A 23,514-nucleotide genomic window follows, 5' to 3' on the forward strand; every position below is an offset into this window, starting at 1 on the left:
CTGGTCCGAAAGACGCGGGTTCGATGCCGGCCGCTGCGGCTGAATTTCGATGGAGGCGAAATTCTAAAGGCCCGTGTACTGTGCGATGTCAGTGCACGTTAAAGAACCCCAGGTGGTCGAAATTTCCGGAGCCCTTCACTACGGCGTCCCTCATAGCCTGAGTCGCTTTGGGACGTTAAACCCCAATAAATCAAATAAAACCAAAAGGGGCATCCAAAAACTTTTGTTATGAAAAACCTCATTTATATAGCAGGTCCTTCAAAGAAGGCCAGCACTATCATATTCGAAAATAGCTTTTTGAGGCAAGGAATAAAGAAGAGAAAAGAATAAACAGCAAAGTTAAACTGAGGTAGCCCGTTCCTTTTTATCGCTATGGCGCTCTCAAGCTTCAGCATGTTTGTCTCGAACATATATTCTTTTGCGTACTTCCTTAACAAACGTCCAGAATAAAGCGCAACTTTAAACTAAGGTAGCGCATTCCTCTTTATTGCTTTGCTACGCTGAAGCCTAAGGCATATTTGTCTCAAACCTGTGCTTTTCGTACTTGCTTAACAAACGCTCAGAATAAGGAGAAACTTTTAATTGGTGTAGCAGATTTCCTCTTTATTGCTCTTTAGTGGCTTTCCTAGAGATAGCTCAAAATACAAGCAAAACTGCGGGCGTCAGCTGTTGCAGTTTCGAAAAGCAGCACAGCAACAGCCCCCAGCTTCAATTGCCAGCAAACGCTACAAGGGCGCCACCATGCCCACCAACCAAGCACCGCCAACTCGCCACCTTCCAATGGCACTCCAGCGGAATAAAAAATTCATCCAGCTACACTGCTAAACGCCAGCTGCCTGTGCACCCAGAAACGTGCCGCCCTTTTTGGTTTGCGTGACAGATGTAAAGGGTTTAGCCCTCGCTTAAACCTTATCGTTTGATTTAGGTTGCATTCCAGAACGGTTAAGTTGCGTTTGAAAACGGAGTGGCACCTGACAGCTGCACCAAGCCATCGCTGCGAGGCAGCCTATGGCGGCTACACAGCAGACGTTTGTTCAAATGCGAGCCCAGGAACGGAGATTTCGTTAAATGGGTCACGGTCACTGATATTCAGGGAAGGAGAGCGACGTGCAGCCGTAGTGGTAATTGAAACCGCTAGGGGACAAATGTAACTCGCTGTTGTCTGCAAAGTTCAGATAGGGCACGTGCGGTGTTCTGTCACGCTCTGGTATTTCAGAATATGGAGGCGCTCTCAAATGCGATCCCCGGTGCTGCGCAGCGCTGCCGAGCCGACAGCGGCAAGGTTCGCAGCGGGGTTTATCGTGCTTGACCACATCGTCAAGACCACCGCGATTCTGGCCCATTTTCGATATTTGGATCAATCCGGCCGATGCAGGCAAATCTTTGGGTATCACGCCATTGTCGGCTTCTGTTTGACGATGGTGGTGTCGGAACGTGACGAAAATGTGCTCTGTGGATATTCTAGAGTGGTTTTTAGGCGAAAAACTTGTGGGAAACAACAGGCGACGTTACGTCTAACCGAACAAAAGGGCTGCCTTCGTAGGAACAAAGCGTTTGGCGCCTTCGTAGAGAGACACAGCGACTTCGGTGTTAAAGCAGCCAGTGTCCATTTTGCCAGAAAGAAATGCAGCAGAAGTCAGAAGAAAAAGCTTGTATAAGTTTGACTGGCTTCTGCGTCTTATATGGCAAGGCACAATAGCTGCGGCGCAGATAGTACAAAAAGAAAAACATCGGAACTTACAGGCGTAAAAACATTAAAACAGAGACGTGAATAACCACAAGAATTTCGACGTTATTCATGAGTTATTGTACTACAATAACAGTATAGTTCATTAGTCACCTGAACTAGAAAACACAAAGAGGCACAGCAAACGAAATCTAGCATTGCAGACATTGGGATACTAGCACCAAACTTCCGTACGATCACATGCCGGCGGCTTCCGGAAAACCTGAATTACGCACTGAAAAAGTAGCTGCGCAAAAGAGACTACATCACGTGTGCTGGACGCCGAAAGCATTACAAGACAAACGAAGAAAAATTTATGAAACATTGAAGGAACGCAATAAAACTGCTTTACAACAGGGTGCGATGCCAAGGTTGGTAGGAGCAAGCTTAATAAAAAACTTATTTGAGTAAATTACAAAGCGGGCGAGCACTATTGTCGTGGGCATATAAAGAGCATAGTCCGGTGCAGTAAATCAAATCAAATCAAATCAAATCAAAATTTTATTCGCCTGTATGCGTACACATTCGTAAATTCTGATCTGCCTAAGCACATTTTGCTTGTTGGCTGATCAGGGAGCAGGTGGAGAAATACCTCCATATACATAAATTATTTTTCTAAACACTCATGCTAACATACAGGGGAAAAAACAAAAAAAACAATAAGAAAAAGAAAAAAAATTCAACACAAAATTGCACTTACGAAAGAACTCAAGCTATATACGGGGAAATGCCTTTGCACACCAATTTCTCATGTCAGTCATCATCCTACGTTTGTTGCTTGCAATACATAAATCATCAGGAATTTCATTAAATACAGCCGGTACATAATAACTTACCATCTTTTTACCATAGTTTGTGTAAACCCATGGTTTCAAAAAACGTTCCGTTTTTCTCAAGGTGACATCTTTTTTTACGGGAGTCTTATATTCATTTGAATAATAATACCGTACGTCAGTACAAATGTTCAAACAAAATTAGGAAGAAAGAAAATATTATGCTTCATTCCACGATTTTAGAGATATGCTAAGCGTATGTTGAAAAGTGCAAATCGTTTGCTAGTTAGCGATGAAATGTTCTGTACCGGCGCAGGCTGTGGGTTGATTAAATAGCCATTTTAGCCTTTCGAAGAGCCTTTTTTTTTACAAACGATGAAGTGCCGCAGTTAGGTAATGTCTAAGTACCCCCGCATAAGGCGAGAATAACTTAGATGCGATGTGAATACAGTCAAATAAAACTAATTTGAATGAAGGAAGATGGATATGAGGATGCTGATACAGCAGGCCGACGACGCGGGAAACTTCTAAGGCTACATAAATTACACGTGTATCCCAGAGTAATTTGCTTTTAACACGCACACCAAGCGTTTTAAACATACTGAAAATTTTTATCATCTTTGATTTGGAACAAACTAACCAAGTAATATCCTACCTTTTGGTGAAAGAACGTAGGCTTTTGTTTTAGTTCCAGTTCCTTTTAGCGAACTACATTGTCGCCAGCTGGCAGACACCGAAAGTATTCCATTCAGTTTATGAATAATTTTATGGCAATCACCCTCACTAACAGCGTTGCATCGCCGTATATAAAATGAGAAAAGCGTCGTTTGTTATAAAAAATCATTTATATAGCACCTGCTTCAGAGGGGCCCGGAACTATAATTTTCAACAATAGGTTTTTGCGGCAAAGAGGAGATTTCTGCGGTATAGTAATGCCAGTGTAGGTGGATGCAAGAAAACAGGTTATTCATCTTAACTGCATATCTGATCAACTGAATCAGTCATTGATGAGAGGAAGTCCGGAAAATAATACACCGTTTTTTTTCCCCGGCGCTCCTATTGGTCCGACTGCGTTAGGAGCGGTTTGGGTTAGATCGCAGGGGCAGGATATTAAGTTTTTCGGAGCTATTTAGATCAATTTGCTCCCAGCTGAGGCAGCATCAGGGTCGTTGTTACCGGGAACCTCCTGATAATGCACGTGTCACGACGGGCCATGGAGTCAAACCGTAACAACGGTACAGCATGAAGTTCCATGCTATAGTCAACAAAAGTCTTTCCAAAGCCTAGCGAACAATTTCACAACCATACGGGGACACCGCTTTGTCGCATTAAGTTACGAGGTGGGTGTAGTCGTTTACCGAATGCCGGGAAGAGCTGGGCAATGTATCCCGCTCTGCACGGACAGCAACCAGCAAAAGTAAGGAAAATGCCTTTCGTGTTTGTGATATTTTGAACACCGGCCATCGAGTGAGTGTACGAAAGACAGCCGAGAGTTAACTATTGAAAAACAAAACTGCGTAGCAGGCACTCTTAATATCCTGAAAACCACTGTGCACGACATTGTTAGTGACAATTTTAACACCCCAAAATGCGCGCCAAGCTGGTCCCTAAACTGTGGAGTACCGACCATAAGAACAACCTAGTGTCACATGATTGCGAGTGAAATTTCGGAACGTGTGCAAATTTAAGATCATTTTTTTGGACAACGTCAGTACCAGCAAAAAAATAAAACAGGGGTATGTGAGTATGACCCTCAGACGAAGCGCTAAAGTCCCAAATGGCTCCCCTCAGAGCCGCCTGGCCCCAGGAAGGCCAGAGTGAGCAAGTCGACAGTGCAAACCATGCTAATTGTCTTTTTCGATGCCAAGAGTTCAAAAAGAATTCGTACCCTAATGGCAGAAAGTAGCGTTGCCTACTACGTCGAAGTGCTCGGGACATTAAGAATAGTTTTCGTCCAAAAGCGAAAGATCACCGATATGTGGTAGCTGCACGACGAGTACGCTCCCAGCGACACCTTTCTACACGTTCAGTAGTTCATGGCCAAGCAAAACCTTTCAACGCACCCTCAGCCCAGTTACGCTACTGTCCTGGCTGTGGCAGACATTTTATTACCGAGCATCAAGACCTGCCTGAAAAGAGTTCGTTTTGGGACCATCGAAGCGACCGAAACCGCGGTGACAGAGGCTCTAAAGGAGGTTACCGTTGACACCTTGCAGGATGCGTGAATGGCAAAGATTCTGGAAGAAGTGTGTAGATAGCAGACGTGAATAATTCGAATAATTTGAAACAGTTGTAACAATATCTTGAATGAAATTATTTTACGGATAAAATGACATTACGTTCCGGACACACCGTGTAGTTATTAACTATTACAGATACACACTTCTCGACAGTTAGATTTGCTGTCGGCTGTTATTAACAGCCATATTAGTTCTGAGGATTTCTAAATGCAATTACACTCGCCACCCTGTGTCAACAAACGTGGGCTATTTCTGGCACAATTCGAATAATGCGTGCCTGCAAAGAGCCCTCAATAGCGTCCATCAAATCGCGTCGCTGCAGGGCGCACGTACAACGTAGCATTTGTGCCCTTCCCACGCTACGGTGCTCACCGCTCCTGACCCTCTCGCTGTAATTACGCGAACCCGACAGAAATGCCACATTGGACGTGCGCCCTGCATCGGCGCGATTTGATGGACGCCGTTGAGGGCTCTGTGCAGGCGCGCCGTCGTCGAATTGGGCCAGAACAGTTGCTCTCCCACGGAAGCGAGCGTAATCGCGTTTTCGAAGTTCTTGAAACTGATATAGCTATTACTAGCGGACGGCTACACATCGCTTAGGCACCTGCTTTCATTTGTTAGAAGTTAACTATTATGTTAAATTATTCACTTTGTTAGTATACATGACTCGCCTGTTTTCTAACGTTCGCCATCACTGGTATCACTATGCCGCAAAAAGCTTCTCGCCACCTCACACATTTATTTTGAAACATTGTTGGCGAGCTTCACTGAAAAGCCTGCTATAACATGAATAAAAAGGTTGGTTGGTTGGTTTATGGGGTTTAACGTCCCAAAGCGACTAAGGCTATGAAAGACGCCGTAGTGAAGGGGTCCGGAAATTTTGACCACCTGGGGTTCTTTAACGTGCACTGACATCGCACAGTACACGCGCCTCTAGAATTTCTCCTCCAAAGAAATTCAACCGCCGCGGCCGGGATCGCACCCGCGTCTTACGGGTCAGCAGCCGAGCACCATAACCACTGAGCCACCGCGGCGGCTGAATAAAAGGGTCCTTGCGGTACTGCGCACGTGGTTTTCAACACGGCTGAAGAAAAGCCACTAACATCTACGCATTGGACACACTGTGACGAATGGCAGTGTATGAGTACTGAAGATGTACCCGAACTACATGATAAGATTTTGGCTTAGCCAACATCGTGAAATGTGGAATCAATAGACCCTTTAGAAAATTCAGCGCCATCTGGTGTGTGGTGCGCAAACCGCGGTGCCTCCGCCATTACTTGGGCATACGCCTGCCGGTATGCGCTCGGGCCAGATTGAAAAGTACGGCGCCCGGCGAAGCCACAACAAGCGCAATTTTCTTGTTTCTGTGTCCTAGCTGTGTTCCTTGACATTGGCTCTCTGCACCAAGCTATAGTCGCGATGCCGGCATGCTGCTGTGTGCCTTTCTGCCGCAAGCGCGGCGAAGAGACGCGCACGGAAACAAGCTGTCTTCCAGAGCACGGAGCGCATGGAGTAGCTGCATGCTTCTTTCTTCTCGCCCATGACCTGTTCGTTTTCACATTAAAATAAATAATATAAGTATTGAAAGAGCAGCGAAAAGTTCCTTCTACCGTGTAGCCGCTCCGCTGTATAGTGAGCGCAAAAATAAAGGTGCCACCTTCGGCGCACTCGAGGACATGCATTCCGATGCTGGCGACTGTTTCGGCGCGTCACAAAATTAAAACGTAGCTCAAACGCGCTTGTTTTGGATTTTCAAGCATTCACGTCCATTCATAGAGAGTTCCGTGTGCGCGAAAAAGAGCACGACGATGCGGCGCGGCGAGGAGCGCCGTCGTTCTCTCCGTTGCGAACATGCAGCAAACGACGGCGACATAGGCGGAGTGGAGCAGCAGCAGCTGTGTGTTTTCGTTCGGTCAGGGCCTGTGCACTCTGGCTAAGGCAGGAGACACATGTCCGGCAACACGTCCGGCGCGCCGCTCCGGTCGCCGCTTCCGAACTGCCACACCACAGCAAGCAGGGACACACGCAGCGGCAAGCACTGCTGCGCCGCTCTACCCAAGCTCCGCCCACAACCGGTGTCGCACTTCGCCGCAGCGCAGCAGTGCCTGAGCGCTGTTTGGCTTGGTGTACAAATATTGCAAGAAAAAACGGCATCACCTTGTTATCAGAAAGACTGCCAGCTATACTCGAGCGGCGACAAAGCATGCCTGCTGATGTTGCGGCACCGCTCGCGGGCGCTCCGGGCGAAGGTGGTGGTGAAAACTTTTAATTGTTGAAATAGAGTTTGGGAGCCACAGAGTGGCCCCGCTACATGGTCGGCGTCCCTAGTCCGGGACACCGCATGACAATGCCCCGTCTATCGCCCGTTTCACCAGAGCCCTTTGGGACTCAAGTGAGGAGCAGTTGAGGAGGGCAGTCTCCCATGCCTCTCTGGAAGGGGTAGGGGAAGGGAGGAGGTGGGGATTTCGAGTACATGCCCACACCATGTGGAAGATATCACAGGTCTCCTCACAGTGCGGGTATCGCCCATCCGTGTTTAGATCGTAATGCTTTAAGATTGCAGGACAGAGTAGAGTAGCTGTCTGCAGGCGCCTTAAAGTTCGCTCCTCCGTCTTACTCAGCCCCTTTGCAGGCGCCGGGAAAAGACGGTGGATGTCGCTATAATGCGTTATAATTTCGCTGAATCGCAGCAGCGGCTGGTTGGTCTCCGAGCCAGAAGAGCTGGGATGAGGAGCCCGGTGAATAAGCGCTCGGGCAGCCGCGTCAGCGGGCGAAGAGCTCTGCGGCTGCCTGTCTGCCGTGGTCGTCGCTAGGCCTATAGGCTGCTTCGCATCGAAGCGGCTGGGGCCGGCGCTTCGGAAGTCGCCCACGCTATAATTGAAGGCCTATTCTTCACTCCGCGTTGCTGTCAACATCATCATCTCACAATAAAATAATAGTATGGTCAATTTCTATGGCGCCTACAGCAGCGGAGCTAGCGGGCGCCAGTCGAGCCGGACCCCAGCGTCGGGCCAGCAGCAGCTTCGAGGCGGTTCTCGCAACAAATTCCCTCGTACCACAGTTGTCACTTTTACCAGCAACTCGGTATTGACCAATGACCCAGAAAAATGATATATTTTCTCATTTCCCTATCCCAGGGTTTATTATTTACGTCGAGAACACTCATTAGCTCGTTTTTATGACGCCGGCAGACGGGATCCAGGCTGGCCGGCCGGCAGGCTCGGCTTACTTCACGTTCGCACAAGAAAATGCAAAACAGCCATGCTACCAGAAAGGATGCTTGCTAGATTCTAGCAACGACAGCATGCCTGTGCTAAAGTGGAGCTTTCGGCAACGACACCGCCTGCGGCAACGCCGGGCGACGAACTGCGCGCTGGTCCCCGACTGCCCTAGTTGTCGCTAGGCCTAGATGGTGAACAACTACAACGCGACTGATTTCGCACCGACGGCTAGCGCACCGGCACTGCTGATCGAGCGCCCGTATCCGGATCCACACGCATTTCGCCCTGCAGTGCGCCTGCTCCTAGTCGAGTCCGGTCCAAGTGTTGTTATCCTTTATCGACAGTAGATTCGACATGCAGGGTGACACGGCAACGCGCACTGTCGACGGATGGCAGTGATACCGGCTTGTAGCTTCGCTGAGAGGTGCGGCCGGACGATAGGAGTCCAAAAGCCTTTCCGAAAATCCGCCCGGAATAGCAGTCAGGTCCCTCGACCACTGCAAATTTTCCGCCTGTCAACGGATCGCAGTAATACCGGCTTGTAGCTTCGCTGAGAGGTGCGGCCGGACGACAGGAGTCCAAAAGCCTTTCCGAAAGTCCGCCCGGAATGACAGTCAGGTCCCTCGACCACTGCAAATTTTCCGCCATCGATTTCAGAAACGCAACCAGACATGCCACAAGGTGGAAACTAGTGCAAAGGCTGTGCAGAGCGCTATAGCTGCGCGTCTTCCAGCCAAAGGTGCCCAAAATATGGCGCCCGGCACCGACGAAAGTTGCTGATGATGATGCCTGCCGAGTTGCCAGACTGAATTTTCTAAAGGGTCTATTGTTCGAGTAAAGTCCACAAAGAGCCAGCACTAACTTTCGGTCTTCAAAATGAGACAAGATGAGTTCGTTTTAGGTCTAGAAGAGCAGTTTTAGTTTAGATTGTTTTCGTAATTCTTTGTTTCTATGCTTCTATGCTGTTATAGTGTTGTGGGTTTTAGAAAAGGCTGACAACCGCTTGTAAATAACTTTTTGAAAACCGTTAGAAAGGACAGACGACGAAAAAAATCCCTTCATAAATAGCTTTTTTTGTTCCTGGTACCTTATAAACACTCTGATGACCGTCGCTACTTGCACCATGGAGAAGAAAATACAGGACAAAAAGCTAATATTAAGGATGCGGGCCATTTCTGGGGCAGTTATATTATTATTTATTTATTATTCCTCAAATGTCCCTTTCGGGACATTACATGAGGGGTGGGAATAACACGGCAAAAAAAATTATTATACATATTATATATATATATATATTATAACATTATTATATATATTATTATTCATATTAATAACATACTTGACGTATAGTATAAGTATGCCATAGGAGCAGCTGCGGTTAAGAATTATGAAAAAAAACTTAATATCCTCTGAGGCGACAGGAACAGTGAGGAAGTTCTAGAAGTATAGCAAATTTTAATAATGCGCGATGCGTCCGTACTAGAGAATTACGGGGATCAAGCAGAAGATAGTGGTTAATAGAATACGCTAGCCGCAAGCCACTAAGTTCAAGGACACACACATATACCTTGTCAGCAAATTCAACTCCATTTAACGGCTCAAAACGTTAGGATGACTTTTCCAGAGAACCTCGCTGCGATTTGTTTTTTGCTGCTCCGATGCCCAAGTTTTGTGTTTGTTTCTGTAAGCTTGTTATTTGACAAGGAAATCAAGGCTGTTGGCTTCAACGAATGACGTAGTTAGCTTGCATTCGGCTTCAATACGGTTAAGGAATGAGGCCCTTATCCATGCTTTCCTATGCATCCTGCGTCTGGTGACCCTCTTACAGGCTAGAGTTGGCCGCCAAATTTATGAATAATATTTTTTCTATTAACCGTTTGCATCATTCATCGAACACAGTTCACCTCAAGGCTCGTTACCTTCTGCGTCGGAGAAAAGTTCAAGCGTAGAGCTGTGATGTATTGAGAACAATAAGTATATTGCTTCGACCGCATAGAAGCGCAATTCTCTAAATGCACCCATTTGCACATATGATCGCTTCGTCCACAGCATGCGACGACAATTTCATTAGGAACAAGTAACCATCGGTAATGGAGATATCTAGCAGTCTGTCTTATTGGGTAGATACCCGGATGGAGACATTAATTACGTTGAGGTGTGCATGAGAGGTGACGAGCACTTGAAAGTCGTGCCACAACCTGCTGTCACCAAATATACTTAATCCCTCTCCCTGAATAGAGGAATGCACAGTTTTTTCTGTTTTATAAAGGCTTACAAATGTTCGCAAAGTGGTTGGGGTTTTTTAAGTTAACGTCAATTGTGCTGTTATCTGTACTTTCTGTAGAAACACTTATGCACGGTGCAATGTCTTTCGACATCTCAATTTTAATAAAATTCACGTAACTCCTCCTTCTCTGCTACGCTGTGTTTGTCGCAACTTCATCATTAGCAGCACATAAACCAACTTATGTCCAAGCTCATCACGTATTACCAGGCTCAGTTAACATGGTTCTAGAATATCTTGGGTGTATAACTGGAAAAGTGTTTCAGATGTGCGTGTGCGGAGCCCATTCCCACATTGAACTGTTTCCAGCTTAAATGAACCGTTGTTCGCTTGATTAAATACTGCTCTGTCTGAAATACGGTTGTATGTATTATAGGGATCTCAGTAAAAAAAAATTATTATGTTCCTGTCACCTACATCGAGCCTGATTCAGAATGGAGCCGCTTCACATCGCTAAGTTAACTACAACCAACCAAGAACATTACGCTATTACCAGAAACCTTGGAAGGTTGACGTGCTTGATAAGCAAGCCTATGAATGTGTGTGAAGAAATTTACCAAACTCGAGCATCTACTAGAGTAGTAGCCAAGAAATTTGATGCCCTCGAAAATTGAATTCGTCATTTCAGCTTATTTCTCTATGGTTTGACAGTCTTGACAAAAATTCTCTAAAACGCTCCGTAATGCTATTGTAGATTTACTCCTGAAATATATTGGCCCAATTGATATCCCGGGTCTGTGAGGGATGAGTCAAACTGTTGTAGAGCAGGTGCTTTCTTGGTTTGCACTTAATACAACAGATGTGAACCAAGCAAAAAAATCTCATATTTCCATAATCTACATAAAGCCGTAATAAATTCCATACAAATTTGAATACATCACACTTCCTCTAGAAGTTGCCCGTGTGTCCCTGTTTAACCAGCAGACAGCGCAAAATACCAAGCATGAGCATAACTTCTAGGCAGCTCAAAAGGTGCGAACGCTGCGAGAAGAGAGATGAAGTAAAAGCAGTAGTCGTGCATAAAGCGCGTTCATGTCTCCATCTTCTCGTTGACTACACCTACTTCTGACACGAATGACTTTCGACAACACTCTATCCATATCGCGGAATAGAGGAACGGTTTGACCGGTTAGTGCATGGCTATAGTCTCTGAGCTAGCCAGGGACGCTCATATACAAAAAAATGGTTTATGGTTTATGAAATGGTTTGTGAAAATCTTGGCTAGTCAGTACTAACATAAAACATTGATGTATTCGGTTTCCTATCCTCTTACAAATTAAATGTAGTAAATAGTTTCCTAAGAAGAATTCCCTAACCCTCACGCATGGAACACAATTTCATAGTCAAAATATATCACTTAGCACGAATCGCTTTATGTTATTCATAAAGAAGAAGCGTTTACATAAAAATTTATACCAGCCTACCCTTTCAAATATTTTCGAATGTAAGACAACGACTACACCACTTAGAAAAAAATTATTATTCCTCGTGTATACACTAATTACGGCTTTGATAAGTTGCAAATAAAGATTACACTCACCTTAAATTACACTCATACGGTCATTTGTGCAGTCAGCTGAAAGAAACCACGTGGCTGAGCTGTGCTGTTTAATCTACAACAAGCTTTTCATCCGCTTTTCATTTGCATAATGTGCACTCTGTCGCTTTGTTACGTATGTATAACGTTGAGAGAAAATCTTGTAGAAAAGTCTCGCTCATTCATGGCATGCACGTCTTCTCTTTCATAGTTAATGGCCTCGTTTACTGTTATGCATGCTTAGTACTTTAGTTCAGGTCATTCCGTGGAACAGCTCTGCACTAGTCCAAAGACGTCCTATCACGCAGCCACGCTCATAAGCATTAATAATTAATATGAATATCTTGTATATTCACTTTCCAACGAACTATTATTATCACTTTTACATTCCTTGTAGCCAAAACCGTGTCTTTGCGATGTCTCCTACACCGATCATTTTCAAGTACTTTAACTACGGTATGAACAAAAAAATTCGTAAATGGTGCTCGAAGCTAACACACACTGCCTACTTCGCCGGCTGCTTCGTGGTGGCCTTATGGTAGAATATTCACCTCGCATTCTGGAGGTTTTGATCACCAGAGCTGCAAAGTATCCACGGTTTCTTTTTTTTTTTTAGCTGGTACAAGATTTCTGCAGGTCTGGTGCTCGGGTTCTCCGGGGTAAACTGCTTGGGAAGAGGGTTTTAGATCAGACCGCTGCGTTGACAAATAAGAGGTTCGTTCCGCCTTCATACAACCTAAATTTGTCTCGTGTGGGAAAAAATCACTTGTGAATTGTGGAAGGGCTCGAAATTCCCGTGCTTTATTTTTATTCTCAGCTCCGTGAGGCTCATTGCGGCAGCCGTGCAAACTAACGCAGTCGTCCTGATTTTCTCCTCTTGATATGAAAGCAAGTACCTGCCTGTTTTCAAGGGCTGATCCGCGCATATCATCCGTGCGCACCGTCAGAGCGCTTGTCCTGACGGCAGACAGCCCATTGCTCGCACGATAACCACATCATGAGACTAGTCAAGCAAGCAGTACAGTTGCTGTAACGATGCTGACCATACTTGTGCCTGTGTTGCTATTGTTGGTACCTTACGTGTGAGTATTCTCAGGCTTTTAAACACGTCGATGTCGAGAAACTCGCAAGCAGGCGAAGTAAAATATGTTCATATTTTTGAACCAAAAAGAACGCGCTGTAGAATGAGCGTACCACATCACCGTTCTCGCAATGGTCAATAATTATTTAAAAAGCATAATAATGCATGGAGCAACAAATAGAACTAAGCTCCTCATCCCGGCAACCACAGGGCGTGAGGACAGCAAGACACATATTATTATGGATATTTGACAAAGGATTAGGTGTCATGCTACTCCTGTCACCTGATTTCTAGAAGCGTGAAAAGTCACACCGCCCCGAACTGCCCGGGACGTAGCCACTGTCTCTAGATCACTTCGTGGCTATGCGATATTCGACTTCAGTGAAAGAGGACGAGGTTGCCAAAACAAACCTTTTTATTGTCAAATGCACTGCAGTGGAAGTAAGTCAATATTTCATACACTGACTGTAATGGTACTGAAGAAAGACCGAAATATAATCGATTATTTGCGGCGCCCACTCTCGGTGTTGAAAATCAAGAATGGTAGCTCTCATTTGGATGTTAATCTGTCATCATCATCAGCCTATCTACGTACACTGGAGGACAAAGGCATCTCCCACATCCTCCTATTTACTCTGTTTTGTACCAGCTGCGGTCACCTTATCCCTGCCAACTTTCTGATCTCACTCCCCTCCCTCCTCCCCCACAACCCAGTCTCTGATGCCTCCTCCTACGTTTTCCCTAACTTTGAATTCCCTCGGCTAGATTGGACGACCTTCCGCTAACCTGCCTCCACACTACATCCACTGTCCATCTCCATTTCATCATTTCATTTCGGAACAAAACAGAGCGCATGCAAGAACAGTTTTTTCCTTTCGAAGCTGCAGGGGCTTGACTAGGATATCAGAACTAGCGTGTGCTCCTCTCTTTCTGCGTTCTGACTTTACACAGACTATAATTTCCTTTCTCCTGCAAGCTGCGCTGTCCTTACTTTCAGTGCAACACTTCTTGTCAGCCCTTTTAGTTACTTTTTGTTAGTTTCTCCCCGATGTGTTGCGACGCTAATGTAAAGGTGTTATACATTTTCAGCATCAGAAACAGTTCTAAACTGCTGTTCATCATCTGACACGATTTGCAAATTGTACGTCACCACATTCCTAGACTGATGAAAATAATTAAAATAATAAGCATTTTCGAAGCAGAGGAAATGACGCAATAACCGTTTCTTTTCTCGGTTAGACTTCGAGAAGTGAGACCGCGCCGTAAGAGAAAGGAGGAAAGAGGGAATGAAAGAAGAGAGAAAGGGTTGTCGTAGTGGAACGCTCGGGAACCCAGTTGAGGATGAAAACATTTATTTATTTATTTATTTCACACACTGCCGCCCACATGCCCGCTACGGCAGGGCTGGGCAAGGAAAAAGTACAAGGAACACACCAGAATAAAAATAGCAGTTATATTCACAAATGAGCACCTTTATACAAAAAAATGCATTGTATAAAAAGAATTACAAATTACCCATAAGATTCCAATCAGTTACCAGGAACACAAGGGCAAAAATCATGAGTCTAGGATAGCGGATGCAAACGTTCTGGATGGGCATGAAGGAATGAACCAAGATAATGTTCTCCAGTCTTCAATAAAGTGGGAAAAAATAACAATGTAGACATACTAGTAGGAGCGTAGTGTGATACCATGGTATACTTCATTTCGACCTCTTTTTGATGATTCTGGCGCCAAGTTAATGTAAATGTTATTTGAGAGCGTAATCGAACAACTGACAAATGCAGTGTAAGAGTTTTAATGGTTCAATGCGGCGGCATCAAAAGACTGGGCATAAAATCAAGGAAGTGCAGAAAAGTACGAAAAATCCCGTTCATAATGATTACGTATTACTTTGATTTCCTGCATGTTAATTTTCAGCCCCACCGTTTTCCTCTGCCTGTGTAACTCATTGATCATACTTACGCAGTTCAAATCCTCAGTGACTTAGCAAGGCAACGTCATCAGCGAATCGCAGCTTACATAAGTATTCTCCATTAACTCTTATCCCCAACCGTTCCCATTGCATGTCACGGAATAGCTCCTGTAAACAGGAGGTGAATAGCATAGAAGAGATCTTGTCTCCCTGCCTGACACCTTTCCTTAATGGAATTTTGTTCCTGACTTTATGCGTAACTATGGTAGCTGTGCAATCGTTATAAATATCTTCCAATATTTTCCCATAGCGCTCTTCTACACCCCGATTCCGCATTGTCTGCATGACTCCTGAGGCTTCTACTGAGTCGAATGCTTTGTCGTGATCAATGAACGCTATGTTGAGGATTTGCGGGGTCGCAGCGGAGCACCAGAGAGAGACGACCAGCGTGGCAGGCTTCTAGTTCCGAACTGCCCGTGCCGGGCGTGCGCCCCCAGGACGCGCTGTCCATCTTTATTTTCCTTTAGCGCGCGCTGGTACCGCCGATCTCAGCGCCTGTGCTTTATAGCGGCGCCGGGCGCTATAGGGCCCCCCGTCTAGACGGAACGGCGAAATGAACGCGCCGACGAAGCAGAGATGGATTAGCCACAGCGGCAAGCAGGTCTGCAGGTGGGGCAGCAACATCTGAGGGAAGCTCCTGGGGGGTGTCTCGAGGTACGCGGGCTTGAGTCGATCGAGGGAAACGACCTCTTGACGACCACCGAGCAGGATTGTCGCTGACTTCGTCGTCCTGGTGAGGACGCGGTACGGGCCGTCGTAAGAGGGGGTAAGAGGAGCCTTTACAGCGTCTCGCCTGAGAAAAACGTGCGTCGAGGAAGCAAGGTCCGGGTGCACAAAGACTTGATGGGCAGTTGAGCGAGGCGGCACTGGGCGCAGGTGCTGGAGACAGTCCTGTAGGCGGTGAAGGTATTGCAGGGGTTGGGACGAGGGAGCCGAAGGTACGAGCAAGTCTCCAGGAAGCCGCAGGGAGGTACTGAAGACGAGTTCGGCCGCCGAACAGCCAAGGTCACGACGCAGGACGGCGCGTAGGCCTAGGAGCACCATAGGGAGGTGGTCTACCCAGTGCTCGCGATCCAGGCGCGCAGTAAGCGCAGCCTTGAGCTGGCGATGGAGCCGCTCGACCATGCCGTTGGCACAGGGATGGCATGATGTTGTGCGGCAGTGTTTAGTGCCGAGCAGCCGGGTGAGCGAAGTGAAGAGGGCGCATTCGAACTGGCGGCCGCGATCCGTGGTAACAATGCCGGGGCAGCCGAAGCGGGAAACCCACGTCGAAACGAAGGCTGTGGCAACTGTTTCCGCAGTAATGTCCGGAATGGGCACGGCCTCGGGCCAACGGGTGAAGCGGTCGACCATCGTCAGAATATACTTGTAGCCCTGAGAGGGGGGAAGCGGCCCAACCAGGTCGAGATGAATATGGTCAAAGCGTGATCCAGGCGGCAGGAAAGACTGAGGGGGAGTCTTGGTATGGCGTGTCACTTTGGTGGACTGGCAAGCAAGGCACGAGCGGGCAAACTCGCGAACGTCAGTGTTAATGTTCGGCCAGACGTACCGCTCGGTAACGAGGCGCTGCGTGGCCCGAATGCTAGGATGGCAGATGTCGTGAAGGGAATGGAAAATGGCCCGACGAAAGGCCTCCAGGATGAACGGTCGCGGTAGAGCCGATGATATGTCGCACCAGAGTGATCCGGGCACAAACGGATGAGGCACGAGCTGCAGACGGAGTGCTCGGGGGTGGTCACGCAGGGCGTGCAGCTCAGGGTCTTCAAGCTGTGCCCGCGCCAGGGACGGCCAGTCCACAGCAGGTGGAGACACGCCGATCGTGGAAATGCGTGAAAGTGCATCAGCTGCCTCGTTGTCGGTGCCTTTGATATGTCGAATATCGGTTGTGAACTCCGGTATGTAGGCTAGCTGACGAAGTTCACGGGCGACGTACTTCGAAGAGTTCGTAGGGAGCACATACACCAGAGGCTTATGGTCCGTGAGAACGTAAAAAGGCTGGCCCTCCAAGAAGTGGCGATAGTGCTGGATGGTGGAGTAGATAGCAAGCAGCTCACGGCCAAATACGCTGTAGCGAGTCTCAGCAGGCTGGAGCTTCCGAGAGAAGAAACCCAGTGGGTGCCACTCGGAGTCAATCTTCTGCTGGGGAACCGCGCCAATGGCCACGCTGGAAGCATCCACCATGATGCGAGTGGTCGCGGAAGTCCTAGGGTGGATGAGGACGACTGAATCGGCGAGGGTTTGTTTAGCAGCCGTGAAAGCAGTCTGAGAGGAAGAGGACTTCGTGGTGCGGAGAAGGTCAGTCAAGGGGTGAAGAAGCTCGGCGCAGTGTGGGATAAAGCGCCGTGAAAAATTCACTAGGCCCAGGAACTCACGGAGCTTGCGTAGGGTAGTTGGTGCTGGGAAGTCCTTAACGGCCTGGACGTGAGAAGGCAATGGACGAATTTCCAGCGCCGAGATGTGGTGGCCCAAGAACTCGAGTTCAGAAGAGCCGAAGACACATTTCTGGGCATTGACGACCAAGCCAAACTCTTGGAGGCGTTGAAAGAGTTCCCGGAGGTGACGCTCGTTGTCCTGTGGAGTACGACTGGCGACGAGGATGTCATCGATGTAGGCGAATACCGCCGGGAGACCACGCGTCACTTCAGCGATGAATCTTTGGAAAGTTTGAGCTGCGTTGCGTAGACCAAAAGGCATGCGCACGTACTCAAACAGTCCGAAGGGTGTAGTGATGGCCGTCTTCGGAATATCGGCCGGCTCAACAGGGATTTGGTGGTACGCCTTGACAAGGTCCACTTTACTAAAGATCTTGCAGCCATCCAGATGTCCAGTGAAGTCTTTGATGTGTGGAAGGGGATAGCTGTCGTGGACCGTGTGAGCGTTGAGAGCCCGGTAGTCGCCGCACGGACGCCAGTCACCCGGATCTTTCTTGGGCACCAGATGGAGTGGTGAGGCCCAACTACTGGATGAAGGGCGAATAATACCCAACTGGAGCATGTGGTCGAATTCCCGTTTTGCAATAGCCAGACTCTCACCGAAGAGGCGGCGCGGGCGAGCTGCGACAGGTGGACCACGCGTGACAATGTGGTGGGTGATACCGTGCTTGGGTGGCTGATGGAGATTACAAGGCTTCGTGACCTCGGGAAAGTCTGCGAGGACTTGAGCGTATGGGCATGACGGAAGCAGAGTTCGGATGCCAGTGGAAGCGACAGCTGATATGACGCCAGTGATGGGAAGGCGCGTCTTGCTGTCGAGGAGACGATGGTGACGCATGCTGACGTCCAGATCAAAATGCGTCAGGAAGACGGAACCGAGGATGGGTTGATTTACATCGGCGACGATGAAGACCCATCGAAACGTGCGCCGCAGGCCAATGTCCAGAGTGAGGGATCGGAGACCATACGTTGCGATGGAGGTTGAGTTGGCCGCACGAAGAGTAGGTCCATGTGACTTGGAAGCACGGTCTGCCTGGGAGGACGGCAGTACGCTGACTTCGGCACCAGTGTCGACGAGGAAGCGCAGTCCAGAAATGCGATCCATGACGACGAAAAGGCGGCCAGGTTGAAGAGCGAGGTCACACGCCGCCGTCAGTGATCTCGCTGCGCGTTTCCCGACCAGTTGCATGGTGGAGTGCAGTGGCTAGCGTTGTGCTGGAAAGCTCGGTGATACCAGCAGAGACTCGGACGGCGAGAACAGGACGATTGCGGACCACTCGGCGAAGACGAACGGCGGCGAGGTGTTGATGATAAACCGTGCGGGGCATGAGAGGACGTCCGAAGGGCATCGATAGAAGCGGCCAGCTGATCAATCCGGGCCTCTAACCGTGAAATGACGGAGGTCTCCGGTAGAGAAGAGAGGGCGGCGACGCAAGGAGAAGTCGCGTCGTGGACTCGATCAGCGAGCTGGGCGAGGCGGTCAAGGGTCAAGTCGCCCGCAGCAGCCAAGACGAGGCGGGTGGACTGCGGCAAGCGTTGCAGGAAGAGCTGCCGCAACAGTGCGCCGTTGGAGCCTGCATTGCTTTCGCCCAGAAGCTGCCGCATGCTGTTGAGCAGCTGAGAGGGGCGACGGGCTCCAAGCTCTTCGTAGGTGAGCAGCTGCTGGAGGCGCACACTCTCTGACGCCGTGGTGCGGTCCAGAATGCCGTGCTTTAGTCGTTGGTACGGGGTATCGCCCAAGGGTGCAGCGATGATGTCCGCTACCTCTAGAGCCACCTCAGGAGGCAGGTTGGAGAGTAAATGATGAAACCGAGATGCCTCCGAGGTGACGTGGTGCAGATGGAAGATGGCCTGCACTTGGGCGAACCAGATCTGCGGGCACTTGGAACAGAATGTTGGGAGGCGGAGCTGGAGAACTGCGACGTCCCGTGGGCGCAAGGTAGCGTCAGGCGGAAGGTCGCCTGAGGGCGGCAGGTTGCTGGGGTCGGTCATGTCCTAGGCCGCAGTCACCACTGTTGAGGATTTGCGGGGTCGCAGCGGAGCACCAGAGAGAGACGACCAGCGTGGCAGGCTTCTAGTTCCGAACTGCCCGTGCCGGGCGTGCGCCCCCAGCACGCGCTGTCCATCTTTATTTTCCTTTAGCGCGCGCTGGTACCGCCGATCTCAGCGCCTGTTCTTTATAGCGGCGCCGGGCGCTATAGCTATATAGAAGGAGTAAATTTCACAGGTTCTTTTCTTCCCTTGCACCAGAGGTGCCCCGCCAGAGACGGTTGGTTTAACTCTCAAGACTGAAGCTTGATCTTTGCACCAGGGGTGCCCCGTCAGAGACGGTCTCAAGATGTGTTGACACGCAGGGATAAGAAAAGAGAATAACTGAAGATTTATATACAATTATTTACAGAATATACAGGTTAGATACAACGGCAACAAGACAAACAACCAAAAGGTGGATCTGGCTAATTCTAGAGGAGGCCCCTACTCGGCGTTGCCGAAGATGCGTAGCATCTCACCTTAGCGCAGAACCCCGCTTCCGGCTCCGGGGCCCAGTTTTAAAGCCCTAAAGGCCCGGCCCACATTCCGTAGCACCCAATCATTCTACATTCTTCATATCATTGACTAATCGAGAGCATGGTCAGCCCTCCAACTACCGTTGGGTAACACCCTTTCCAGAAAAACAAACGCACGGTCGTGCCAGCATGTGCGGAGTAGAACGTTCTCTCCACCACAAAATAAAAATAAAAACAAACACAAATACAAATTCGTGCCAGAACATGCGCGAATCGGTTCCGCGGGGCGGGTGGACACCCGTACTTCCCGGCGCGTTCGCGAGCGGCCGCGTTCCAAGAAAGGAGACGCTCCGCTTTGAGTGCCCCCAGCCGCGTTCCAATGAGCCCCGCGAACGCAACCGATCCCTTACACGCCGTTCCCATGATTCTACAAAGGGCTCAAATGCCACTTTTAGAATTATAACAAAGGGATCGGTACGGGTCACAAAACCACCCTGTGGGTGACATGCCGCAGCTACACCACGAACAAAACCAAAAACAAAAAAAAATGCACACGGGCACTAACACAACATTACGCAAAATGCACACTTAAATACACACAGTGGCAGGCATGCCTGCCGTGCGCCGTAACACAGCGTCCAAGTTGGTGCGTTGCACCCAGTTCACCACCTCCAAGAACACCCATTCCACACAACACACACAGTTCACCCGCGTAGTCGTCATGTGGAAGTGGCGAGGGGAGTCCCCTCCCGCTCCGCTGCCAGCGGAGCACTGCTGTCGAGAACCCAGCAATCATACTTACGCGTGACAAGGCGTCAGAGTTGGTGTGTTCGCTACCCTTTCGGTGTTGCACAACCACATTATACCGCTGGAGCGCGAGCGCCCAGCGCGTCAACTTCGCGCCGTGTGGTGTGCTAAGCGTAAGGTACGCAAGAGGATTGTGGTCGGAGACGACCGTGACAGGTGCACCGAAGAGCCAGTGATCAAACTTATTGAGTCCCCAAATCACCGCAAATGCCTCCCTCTCGATGGTAGACCAACGGGTCTGCGCCGGGGTGAGCTTGTGGCTCGCAAACGCGATCGGCCGTTCCGAGCCGTCCTCCGCTCGTTGTGAAAGGCAGGCTCCCGCGGCAAAGGCAGATGCGTCCGTGTACAACCAGTATGGTCCTTTGGGGTCCGGCGTAGCTAAGGCTACCGCTTCGCAGAGTGCCGTTTTGAGCTGTCGAAATGCATCCTCGGCTTTTTGCGACCATGGAATCTTATTTGGAATCCTCTTCCCGGTGAGTTCTGTCAATGGCCTTGCCACCTCAGCATAGTTCGGTACGTTGCTGCGTAATACCCGCACAGTCCGAGAACACTGCGGAGTTCCCGTTTCGTTGCGGGTGCTTTCAACCCTCTTATCGCTGCCAGTTTCTCTGGGTCAGGAGCGTGCCGCCCCGAACCAACAATGTGCCCTAGGTAACGAATGGACTTTCGCGCTATTTGGCACTTCTCTAACTTTATTTTGAGATTTACCTGTCCAAGCGTCTTGAACACTTCTCTAAGGTGGCGTACATGCTCTTCGAGCGTCTCACTAAACACTGCGATATCGTCAAGGTATGCACAGCAGTACTCAGAGTGCGGGAGCAATAGCTCGTTCATGACCCTCTGGAATGTCTGCGCGGCGTGTTTGAGCCCAAACGGCATGACCTTCCACGCAAACTGCCCCCGGTGACACACGAAAGCGGTAAGAAGCTTAGCTGATGGAGCTAGCGGCGCCTGCCAATGCCCCCTCCGAAGGTCCAGCAGGGTTATATATTTCGCTCTGCCTACTTTCATGATCATCTCCTGTTGCAGTGCCATCGGGTAGGCGTCAGCTATAGTCCCGGCGTTTAACCTGCGGAAATCTACGCACATTCTGAGAGTACCGTCTTTCTTAGGCACGCAGACGAGCGAGTGTGCATACGGGCTCTCGCAAGGAAAGATTAAACCCCATTTCAGGAGCTCGTCCACCTGTTTGCCCACCTCGGCTGTTAGGCTCGCAGGTACGCGGTAAGGATAGGGACCCTTTGGCGTGAACCCCTCCTGAAGCACAATTTCGTGTTCTTTCACCGATGCCACCCCCGGCCGTTCACTGAAAAGCTCCTCGTGTTCCTCGAACGCTGCCAGAATTTTGTCTCGCTCATGTTGTGACAAATGGGTAACCGCGTCTCGTGGTAGGCGAGCATCCGCGGACCGTGCCTTTGTCTGTCGGGGTGCGTATTCTACCTTTCCGAACGCGCTGTCTCCCTCGAACATTACGCCCACGTTCATGACCCGGCTTACATAGGGACGCATTCTGCTTGCGTGCACTAGTTTCCGGCAGCCGTCCGGCATTTGTACGAAATAAGAGTGCTCTCGGTACTTTTCAACGACGCTGCCTGGCCCCTTCCACTTAGGAAACATCTTGCCTGGGCGCTGTTCGTCAAATATTAAGACTGCCTCCCCTTTCCCGAAGTCTTTGGCGGTCGCTCGTCGGTTGAATTGCGTGGCGTACGCATTTTGCTGCCTCAAGCTTACTGCCTTCGCGACTTCAGCCGCCCGTTCAAGACGCCCTTTCAGGTCTAGCATGTACTGAGCCGGGGAGGGCCCCAACCTTACTGGGGACTCACTCTCTCCTGTCCATGCGTTCTTTAGTATGTTGAGTGGGCCGTTCGGCTGCCTTCCATAAAGCATCTCAAAAGGCGCCTCCCCAGTCGTATCATGAGGTGCCTCTCTGTATGCCCACAGCAAAAAGGGTACAAACTTGTCCCAGTTCTTCCCCTCTTTCTGGATAACATGGTACAACATGTTTTTAAACGTCTTATTCCAGCGTTCTACAGCTCCATTACTCTCCGGGTGACCCGGTGTCGAAAACCGAGGGGAGCACCCCAGCTTCTTTAAAAACTCCTGGGTGAGTTCCGCGGTGAAATTGGTTCCGCAGTCTGACGATATTACCTCGGGGATGCCTGTCCTGCTGAACACCGTGAGAAGGGCGTCGCAGGTGGCTTTAGCACTGAGGGAACGAAGACAGACGACCTCCGGCCAGCGCGTGCACAGGTCAATGACGCATAGTGCGTACCTGTGGCCCCTACCTGAGGCTGGTTCCAGCGGCCCGATGATGTCGACGTTTACCCGCTGAAACGGATATCGTGGCCTCACCAACGGCTCTATGGGCACGCTGTCTGCCCGATGCAGATCCGATCTCGTTTGGCAATTATGACAGCTATTACAATACCGCCTGACTTCATCTTCTACGCCTGGCCAATAAAAGCTGGCTTTAATTCTGGACTTCGTTTTCCTGAACCCCAGATGCCCTCCCCAACTTGACTCGTGTGCCATCTGCAGTACTTCTCCACGGTGGCATTCCGGCAACACCAATTGCATCACTGCCTGGCCCAGAAGCTTATCTTTGTGATACAGGACCCCATCTACCGTTGCCATGCCCTTCTTTCCTGCCCTGGCGTCTCTCCACGCTCCCTGCAAGGTCGCGTCACTCCGCTGGCTCTTCCGGAATGTCTCCGCCGCACTTCTCTCTCCCACCGCGGGAGCTTCTTTGTCGCTGCTGTCCGAGCTCACGCTCTCGTCACCCTCGCTTTGCATTGCCACCTGGGCGACAGCGGCCTCTTTCTTTCCGTCTGCCACTACGGTTTCTAGCGGGTGTTCCCGACACGCCTCTTTGTAGTTATCACCCTGCTCCTCTTTGTCGGCAACGATCCCGCTGATCTCCCCCTCCTG

Source organism: Amblyomma mixtum, chromosome 5, assembly GCF_055824585.1.
Source record: "Amblyomma mixtum isolate Tamu chromosome 5, ASM5582458v1, whole genome shotgun sequence".
NCBI lineage: Eukaryota > Metazoa > Arthropoda > Arachnida > Ixodida > Ixodidae > Amblyomma > Amblyomma mixtum.